Source organism: Microcebus murinus, chromosome 12 (assembly GCF_040939455.1).
Source record: "Microcebus murinus isolate Inina chromosome 12, M.murinus_Inina_mat1.0, whole genome shotgun sequence".
Taxonomy (NCBI): domain Eukaryota; kingdom Metazoa; phylum Chordata; class Mammalia; order Primates; family Cheirogaleidae; genus Microcebus; species Microcebus murinus.
The window spans coordinates 31207997-31216780 of record NC_134115.1 but is presented as its reverse complement, the minus strand read 5'-3'; positions in this window follow the sequence as shown (position 1 = coordinate 31216780).

Here is an 8784-nt window from a genome sequence, read left to right as displayed (position 1 = left end):
CCACAAGAGTGCTACGTGGCAAAACGCACAGAGATTCAGCAGTTCTGCACAACAGTATTCACTCTGGCTCATAGGTCTGCGGGTGGGCTGGGAGTTGGCTGACCTAGGCTGGGCACAGCTGGGCTTGTCTCCAAGCTGCGGATTAGGTCCACTGTGCCCCACGTGTCTCTCATCCTGTGGGACGAGTGGGAGTGGGCTGCGTAGCTACGTTCTATGGAGATGGCGGAAGTGGGAGAGAGTAAATCCAATAGTGCTTGTGTTGTATCTACTAACATTCCACTGGCCAAAGCAAGTCCCACACCTAAGGGTGAAGCCAAAGGCAGGGAAGGGTAAGCCACATGCTTCTACCCATGTTCAGTGGGGGTCAGAAAGTATACTTCCTCCATGGAAGTAGGGAGAGGGTAAAAATAATTAAATGATAACACAAAAACCACCACGCTTGCTATGGGTGCCCACCCAAGTGCCCATTCCTTCTTTTGGTAATCACCTAGATTTTCATTCTGGTACCCACAATTCCTTAGTAGTTATACCTTTTGGGGAAATAGCTCTCCCTGGTTCTAGAGATTGGAAATTTAGATCAGACTTATGTTACCAGCAAAATCCTAGCCTCCAGCCACAGGATAAACACGAAGTCCAGTCTGAACCAGTGAGAATGGAGGAGACATTTGCTAGGAACTCTGGGAAAACAAATGTTCTTCCTGTGCTGTTAGAACCACTGGAAGAGATGCTCCAGTAGTGCAGAGCTGTGCCTTTCGTAACTGCTGATGTGTGAGGGTGAAGCTGGCACACGGAGGAGGACATGTGTGTGAGAATTGTAGGAATGTCACCGCATTCCCTGATCAATCCTAACCTGAAGCCCACTCTATTTCTGGGGTTTTTAGTCAAGTCAGTTAATAAATTACCTTTATTGTTTATTGGGTTTATGTTACTTGCAATTAATACTATTTTAGTGGATTCCCTCTCTGTGAGACTTGAGGATATTGGGATGTGTGTGTGTGTGTGTGTGTGTGTGTGTGTGTGTGTGTGTAGTATGGCAAGAGATTTAATTTCTTTGTACCTCAGGTTCCTGAGACTCCTAATCCACAATATGGCAATAATGGTTGTATCACAATAATTAGATGACACATGTCAAGGCTCTAGCACACAGCAGGCACAGCTGTCTTGCACATTTCTGCAGGTTGAGCCCCAGATGAGGGAATGAGGAAGACTGAAGGCACAGTCCATCCACTAAGCTCTGTGTTTGTGGAGCTGTCTCCAACAAGAGAGGATATTTGTTTCTAATTTCCCCAAACCCAAGGGCTAGCCAAGGCCCTGATAGAGGACATTTAACAAATACTGGTTTCTGCCCAGTAGTATAGTCATTAGTTCTTTGGATGGTTAGAAGATAAAAGCAAATGAATTTTATGTTGTTTGGCAATAGAACTCCTAAGGAACATTGTTCATTTGTCTTGTTTCTCTCTTGAAAAGTAGTCAATTTCCCCTTTATTGTGTGGTCATTTATTTTTCCTGTTCCTTTCCTGAAGCTTATTTCCCTCTCTCTCTCCATTTTCCATTTTCTACCTTCTCATCCTTTTACAATAGTCTCTTCCCTCTGTCTCCTTTCCTTCCTTCTCCCCAGCCTCTGCTTATTTTTCCTCCTCCTCTCACTTTTGGAAAGGACTTCTGAGCACTTGGCCTTTTCAACCTCAGGGTATCTTCACAAAAAAGCTGATATGCATTCTCTGAAAGCAGAGTTCCTGGAGTGAAACACATATCTGAACACGCATCCTGGTTCTGTGACTTTCGACATACTAAGTTCTCTGGACCTCACGTTTCCCCTCTATGGAATGGGTCTCATGTACTCACCTTTGGAGCCATTGCGGAGGACTAAGTGAAATCATGTGTGTCAAGTGCCTGAGGCTGCATAGACAATCAACAAACTGTAGCTTCTTCTCCCGTCTAGCTTCATTAAAGAGGGTTATTATTGTAAAACGCCTGGCATACAGTAGGCACTGAACATTTAGCATAGATCATTCACTTCTGATTTAAATAGAACAGCTGCCCTCACCATCGTTTTCCTCTCTTCACCTTTTTCCTTATAAACAAGTTTTTACCTAATTGTTTGAATAGCTGGAACGTCCCTTGTCCAAACATGGACAGAGAACATAGGGGTGAACCGTGTAGTTCATGGCTACCGAGAGAATTCTGGGAATGTTTCCTGCATGCCCTTAGGCAGATGGGCAGTACCCATATATTTCAACAACACAAATTAATGTAAAACATATTCATGTATGTATTAATTAATGCTAATGTATTCATAAGCAGCTCGGATAATGGGCAGTATTTTCTGACACCTCTCTCCTAATTCATTACCCTAAAGAGACTGAATCTTTCTTAATTTTAGGCTCAAACAAGTTGATCTGTGATTTCAGAAGCTCCCTTCCTTTCACACTCCCTATGCCCTATGGCCACCTGCTGGCTATCTAAGAATTCCTCTAACTGGTGGAAAAAGCCTTCCAGACTGTAATTAGACAAAAGGAGAAATGGTGTCTGTGCAGATACTTGGCTAAAGTAGTATGAAAAGAATGAGTGAATTTATGAGTACTTGGGAGTACTTGAAGAGAAGGCTGAAAATGAAGGAGAAGTCACTTGGGGGTGTGACAAGGGTCCAGAAAGGAAAGCCAGGGGTTGAAAAGGAAAGTAAGAATATTTAACAAAAGTTCCCAGAGTCAGATCATCATATCTTGAAACGAAAGCTGGGTTCTGAGGAATATTCTTTGCGGAATGGCATGACACAATTTAAGCGAGTTTGAATTTAAGGTTGTTTTTGTTGCTGCTGTTTTTTTAAACTGAGTCGCCTTCAAGAGAGGAGCATTTTCCCTGGGAAATTATTCAATGGTGGGGGCTGAGTACAGAGCTTAGAGACTAATACAGTCTCTGCCTTCAAAGAGTTTATGGTCAAATTTGAATAACTATGGAACAAGATAAGACGACTACGAAACATAAATATTGATAACATCCTGCTCCTCATTGCCCTCCCCTAACACACACATCCTGTTGGCCTCGCCTCTGCTGGGTGTGTGGATCTTTTGGGAGTGGGTTTGTCAGAATGTCTGGGACTAGGAGGTAAACAGTTAAATAGAAAGTTCTCCCTGAACCTGGACGAGTTCGCACTCTGTGTTCTCCCTCTCTGTTTTTGTTCAAACCGGAAGGTTTTCATTCTAGTAAAAACACAAAAAAACTATAACCTAAGTATGAAAAACAAATCATAAATATAGGGGATGGAGAAGAACACAGGCCAGATCTGGAATAGGGCCAAGGGAATGGGTCAATGACAGAAGCAAAATAAGCCCGTACAGTTGTCTGTGCTGGGCGGTGTGCAAAGCCCTTCCAGAAGCATCATCACAACCACCCTGTGAGGTGGGTCTGAAGGCAGGTGGTGGAGACTGGGTTTATATTCAAATTGTTTCTGCTTCTGCAAATTAAAGGGCGTGGTGGAAATGACTGCTGTGGTAGCATCTTCAAGAAGTGCCCCGATGTTCCCTGCCACCTTGTGAGCACACCCTTGAGTAATTCCTCCCCTTGAGTCCGGACTGGGTCTCGTGACTCCTAAAGAATGAAATACGGCAGAAGTGATGATGGGATGTCACCTGCAAGTTTAGGTTATAAAAAGACTGTGGCTTTTGTTTCAGGGACTCTCATTCCTTCTCCCTCTTAGATACTCTCACTCTGGGGGAGGGAAGTTGCCCGTTTGGCAAAGAACTGTTGTCTCCAGCCAACAGCCACCTGAGAGAGGTCAGAAGTGGGTGTTCCCCCAGTGGAGCCCTGAGATGCCTGTAGCCCCACCTGCCACCCCGACTGCAGCCTCTCTGAGACCCTGAGGCACGGCCACTCAGCTAAGCCACTTCTGGATTTCTGAGCCACAGAAACTGTGAATTAATAAATGTTTGTGTTATTCAGCTGCTGAGTTTGGGGGTAATTTGTTATGTGGCAATAAATAATTGATATAGTTGCCCTTTGGTCTTTTTATGTTTTATTTTATGGTGGTAAAACTAAAGTATGCTTATTATGGAAACAGAGAAAGAAAACAAAAACACCCCAAAGTCTGTAACCAAGAGGTTACCAATATTCTCCTAATGGTTGATAGAGGGCGCTATTTACAGTGTGAATCGGATCATGCCACTCGCCCATTCAAAGCCACCCAGTGCTACCCCATTATGTTTGGAATATAATACAAGGCCGAGGTGACCCCCTGCTGTCCTTGTGACCACAGAGGGTCTGCACTTCTGCTCGCTCATCGAGCTGCAGTAAGTGTGGCTTCTTGGGTTCATTGAAGTCTGTTGCACGTGCTCCCACCTGGGTCCTGGACTTGCTGGTCTCTTTGCTGAACTGCCATGTTCATTTCCCCAACGGCCGCCCCAGGTCTCTGTTCAAATGTCACTCTGCAGAGATGCCCCCCCGAATCCCTGTCTAAAATAGCTCCCTTCACCTACAACCCCTGTGCTTCAGGTGTATCATCTTTCTACCTTTTACTTTGTCCGATTGTCTATCTTTGTCCTACTAGAAAGCTGGTGCTGTACATGCAGGGATTTTGTTTTGTTCGCTGCTCTATCCCCAGCATATTTGTTGAATAAATGCTACATCTATTTATCTTATTCCCTTCCATTCTTTATTTTTTTCTCTTTCTTTTTCTTTCCTCTACACAGATTTTTAGGCATTTTAGTTTTACAAGCAGGAAATAAAACATAATTTAAAAAGACAAAACTCCATCATTTTTAAATTCTTAAAACACGATTTTGGTATAATATTTTATCACATGAATGTGTCACCTGAGCAGAGGGACATAAAAGACCAGCTAACCTTTCTGTGTTTCAATTTCTTCATCTTGACTACGGAGAGGCCTGGAAGAGCATTGAATGAAACAACTCAGGCAGCTCACTCAGCTAGTACACAGCTCACTCAGTAGTACACAGCGAGAAATCAAAGTCAAAGCAACGGGAATCCCATATCTCAGAAGTTTCAGGGAGTGTATTGTAAATCATGCAAATGCTTATGCTAAGTTTCCTTGGAGGGGTGAGTTTGCAAAAAAAAAAACCACCTGGGCAAAATTCTGCTATACCCACTTATCTTCTCACATCTTCTTTCCCCCTTTTTTGGTCTTCATATTCCCCTCAATAATATAATATTTTCTCTTTTTCCAAGATACTTGTCTGTCTGTTTTTAATGTAAATCAAGCTATTTCTTTCAATATTTTCGATGTAACCTCGCCCCCTGCCCCTAACTCAATGATTCATCCTGAGAAGCATGTTTAAAGGCAGGAAGGTCAAGGGAGAGACTTGACCAGATTTTTCCTGGGTTGCAGACAGGGTTATTGGGATAAGAGACAGGAAGAGGCAGAGAACACTCATGTATCAGTGTACTTTTTTCTATCATGGATTCAGTGTAATGTGTTTAACTGTTCCTAATTATTAGACTATTAGTTTCAGAGCTTTTGCTATTCTAAATACGGCCATCCTAGACATATTTGTCAGTTTCACCCGATTCTGATCATTTTTCCAGGATGGTATATTAGTTAGGGTTCACGCAGGGAATGGAAAGCATGCTCAAATGGGGAAACGGAGGATTATTTAGAAACGTGTAGCCTGCATTATGGGAGACCAGCAGGCCAAAGGAGCAGAGAGAGGGAGCAGTGCTGGGAACTGAGAGGGAAGTGGAGACCAAGCTGTGGCTGTCACTGTCCCTTGCAGGCGATGGCCTCCCAATCCAGCCGCAGCCTGTGCTAAAGGACTCGAGCCATTGCCATCTCCAGGCCTCGCTGGGGGAGCCAGGGAACTGCATACTCCCTGCTTCTCCAGTCCCCTGCTCCTGCTCGTGCCTTCCACTGGCCCAACTCAGCCAGAAGTCAGAAGACCAGGGAGCTCAAAATGCAGGGAGGAGGAAGGGTAGAGGATGGATCCGGAAGGCCTCAGGGAGAATACCCACCAGAGAAGTCTTCTAGAAGTGGAATTTCTAGGTCAAACAATATGGTTAGATTTAGAACATTTAATATATATATATATATACACACACACACACACACACACATATATATATATATATATATAGCCTTCCATCTTATTCTTTATTTTAAAAATGGAGTCTTTAACATCTGTGGTAGAAACTGCTTTGTGTTCTCCAAAAGCTATTTCCTCTACCCCTCACCCCCAACCCCACACACAGAATATACGATATTTCTCAGCCTCCCTTGTAGTGACATCTAGTCGTGGGATCGAGTTCTGGCCAGTGGGTTGTGGGTGGGAATGATACAGGCCCATGCTAGGTCTAGACCATAAACACTTCCCATAGGCAATCCCTCATGGGTCCTTTTCCTTCCTGTCTTGGTTGAATTAAACAAAACAACCAAAAACAACAACAACAACAACAAAAAACCACTATGACTTTGACAATCATGTGTTGAAGATGGCAGAGCCTCAAGATGGCAGATAACTTGGGTCCTGCTGTGTAGAGGGACACACATATTTGACTGTGACATTGGTGAGCACTATATTTATTGTGGCAGACACTTCTGGTACCATATGTCACATTCTTGCATCCCTTCAGCCCACCTCTGATTTCAGCTGCAGTGGAGGTGAAGAGTTCTGTAATACCTTGGACAGATATTGTGGTGACAATATCCCACCTCAAATATGCACAGAGAATACCCCTCCATTTTGCACTGGAGTCTTCTCTACCCCTGCAGGAATCTGCATGGCCTGCTCACGAGCAAATGCATCACAGATGAGCAAGAGAATCAATATTTCCAGGGGTAACCTTCAACCAGTGGGGACATGAGACAGTGGATAAATGCTCCAATCTTCCCTCTTCAGGTATGCAATTCTGGAAGGCATTTTGTATATTCTCAGGAATCCCTGCAGAGTTGGACCTACAGCAGTGACCTCACACAATTTTATGTTGCATCTTCCTCTTCCTTGTCTCTGTCTCCTTGTTCTTTCATTCTTGCCTCCTGGGATCACTTCCCAAATGAACTACCAGCTTTCTCTCTGGTCCCTGACAGCTTTTGCTCATTGGGGAACCCAATCTAAACAGCCATTGAGATTTCAGGATTTGTCTATTACAACTCCTGGAATTACCTTAAGAAATAAAGTAAGGGGTCTCATTAATCATTGCTGTCATTGTGATTAGCAATAATCAGACCTCAGATAAGCCTAATTGGCTATGATACTGTCACTGCAAAAAGCTATAAGTGGGATCAAGTGGGATGCTGATTCATAATAAAATTTAAAATGCGGGGCATTGATGTAAAAGTCAAGGGGTAGCAGTGAGAAAACTGATATTGAAACCTGAAAAGGGCTGGGTACAGTGGCTCACAACTGTAATCCTAGCACTCTGGGTGGCTGAGGTGGGAGGATCACTTGAAGCCAGGAGTTGGAGACCAGTCTAAGCAAGAGTGAGACCCCTGTCTCTACTAAAAATCGAAAACGTTTAACCGGGTGTGGTGGTACGTGCCTGTAGTCCCAGATACTGGGGAAGCTGAGGCAGAAGGATTGCTTGAGCCCAGGAGTTTGAGGTTGCAGCAAGCTAGGATGACACCACTGCATTCTAGCCCAGGTGACAGAGCGAGACCCTGTCTCAAAAAAAAAAAAAAAATCTGAAAAAAAAATCCCACATTTTATACAGTGACAAAACTGTTGGTAAAATGATTATGTATGGTGGCCAGGAAGACAGAAAATGTGTTATTGACACTGTAGCTCTAGGGGAAGTGACTGTAGAGATCAGAGTAATGGAGTGTGATGACTTTTGCAAATTATTGCTAAAAAGAGATAACCATGGATGAATGGATAAACAAAAGGTGGTATATACATACAGTGAAATATTATTCAGCCTTTAAAAGGAAAAAAAAATTGGTATATACTACAACATGGATGAACCTTAAAGACATTATGCTAAGTGAAATAAGCCAGAAATAAAAGGACAAACACTGTATTATTCCACTTATATGAGGTACCTAAAATGTCAAATTATTAGAGAGAGAAGGTAGCATAGTGGCTTCCAGGGGTAAAGGGCCGGGGAAATGGAAAGCTATTGTTTAATGAGTACAGAATTTGAGTTTGGGTTGATGGAAAGAGTTCTGTGGATGGATAGTGGGTGATGGCTGCACAACAGTGTGAATGTATTTAATGCCACTGAACTACATGTTTAAAAATGAGTAAGTGGTAAATTTTATGTTATGAATATTTAACTACAGTAATAACAATTTTTTAAAAAGAGATAACCTCAGAATGGAACTGACCAGTTTGCAAGGGGGATTAAAGGGATTAGAGAGTCCAGAAACTTGGGGCACCAAGAGATTGGAAAAGCTGTCTGCTTTAGGCCCCAAATGGTAAGAGATAAGCAAGGAATGAATGTGTGCAACAAAGGCCCAATAGGATTCAGTCTTGTGGCACGCACCAGATGGAAGGCATGGCCTTCCCACTCCTACCATAATCCTTGAATAGCTTCAAGAAAGTCACTATTGATGTAAGAGAGGCATGGGGGTGGTGATAAAACAAATAAATACTTTTAAGTCTGAAAATCATGTTTATGAAATAACGTTGGGTGTGGATACTGGTACATCAAACCAAATGGAAGCAAATGTATCACAAGTTGACACTGTCTTTCAGGGCATGGTGATTGCCAACAAAACCATACATAGGAATGGAAAAAAAAATCCTCTAATTATTTGAGGCTTAAAACAACCTTCAGGCCCTCAAATGTGTACCAGCTGGAAGTGTGTTGTGAAAACGGCATAGCCCCCAAGGAGGGTTT